Genomic DNA, 2,036 nt, shown 5'->3' with positions numbered 1-2,036 from the left:
ATAAAAGAAACATAATTGCAGCATCTGCTGATCAATCTCTGAAAACTCAGTTGTTTTTCTGAGTTAAGTAACAAAACCATTACTGGTCTGGAAAGTTTAATAGCACCTATTAGTTACAGCTGGACACATTTCAGCTGTTGCTTCCTGGTCCCCGGAGCATTAATCCAGGGAAATGAATGCTTTCTATTCACAAGAAACTGTTTCTAAGACAGCTACTGGTTATAAATCCCACATATATTGTGCAGCTTCTTTTCAGATGTATTAATCATACTAGAGGAAAACCAAATAAAAGATTCATCGAGTAACTGGTTAGGATCACTAATTCGTAGTATGGAAAATTACCATTCAGTTAACACCTACACCAATTTCCAGTTTTGTCAGTATCATTTCCGTTAATTAAAAGTAGATGTTATCCAAGCCTTTTCCCACCATCCCATAATGAGCTTCATGGCCCATCATATCAGTACAGCTAAGAACGAAAACTTCTTCATGATCAAAACAGGACTCCACTTAGCCAGATATTTTTTTCAAAGAGGTCAGTTTTGAACTCTTTACAGCCGTTATATTTATCTATATTCTTAAATGAAGACCTCTTGTCGTTACGCTAAAGAGTGCACAAGAGGCCTTGCTATGCAGAGAACAGACCCCGACGTAATATATGGGCACCACAATCTGTATTCAATTATAAGGAAATACTTCTGTAAAAGAAACGACAAGGGAGAGTGGAGCTGTGTTGCTGGAATTGGAAATGTGCCTGCTACCCATTAGGGATTTCTGAGTAAAGCGATCTGCAGTGATCCTGTTTATGTTTAAAACCGCTCTGACTGCTCAACACAAACACCAAACACTTGAGGAGAGACCCAACTCTACAACCTCTGATCCAGGCAGTAATCTACTGCTGGGTCCACCCTCACCCAAGCGGAAGATATTCACCCTTAGTCTGGCCAAGAAACAACCAAAACATCCTGCCACCATTTCATAGTGTGTGAGCCGCATGAACTGCTGTAGCACGAAACAGCTGATCACCTATAAGCATTTGTCACAATTCCAGTACATCATCTCTGGTGTTTAGATGTCTTCCTGTGCACAGAACATACTGTAGGATAGAATCCCAAAGTTAAAAAAACAATGAGTTAGATGTACTAAAGTGTTGCGCTGTTGCAATCGTTGCAAACCACATGCAAACCAGTCGGCAGTGTAGTGTGAAATGTACTAAACAAACGCAACGTTGTTAGCATCATTTTAATGAATGCTTTGCAGCCGCAGTTCTTATCATTCTGGTTGTTCCTGTAGAAATTTGCAAAAACAGGGTGGAGATGCAAATGAGGGATCAAAAATATTGTAATGAGATGTACTAAAGCTGTGGGCAATTGCGTTGCTACAACTGTTTAAATAACGTACCTGTAATTTTTCTTTTCATTGTTAACATCCTGACAACATTTTACACTTATAACTGTCTGCTTTAGTGCTCTGGTTTTTGAGATCTGTCCTCTAAATCATTGCAGGGAGAGCGATTTAAAATAAACAAAACCATAACAACAAGTGCTCTGGCTTTTCTGTTCCGTACCACATCATGGATCATTATTGCTGTGTTACCTGTTTGACAACATGGGTAATAATCCTTACACTATCAGTGCACTAGAGCGGCCATTTTGAAAAGAGGTTTGTAACAGACTTTAAAGTCATAAGTGTAAAAAGTTGTCAGGATGTTAACAATGAAAAGAAAAATGACAGGTACATTATTTAAACAGTTGTAACAACACCTGGGGACGTGTAACTCTATCTTTATTGGAACCCCGCTACTTTCTCTTTAATTGTGTTCTAGGAGCACAAGCTGTTGAAGAACAGTGAGGCTCAGGATGAATGCACTCAGCATTGCTACCCATTACATCCAGTCATACAGGTCTGGAGGCAGATCCCAGTGGAAAACGGAGGGGATTTGTAGAGATGGAGTAAGAGGTTGGTGCTTTGGGTCCTGAAGTCATGAATACAGTTTAGCCCTTTGACCCACGTCAGTATCTTATGATGCCTTCCAG

Source organism: Acipenser ruthenus, chromosome 21 (genome assembly GCF_902713425.1).
Source record: "Acipenser ruthenus chromosome 21, fAciRut3.2 maternal haplotype, whole genome shotgun sequence".
Classification (NCBI taxonomy): Eukaryota; Metazoa; Chordata; class Actinopteri; order Acipenseriformes; family Acipenseridae; genus Acipenser; species Acipenser ruthenus.
The sequence above is the reverse complement of the archived record's forward strand: the minus strand, read 5'-3'. Positions refer to the sequence as shown.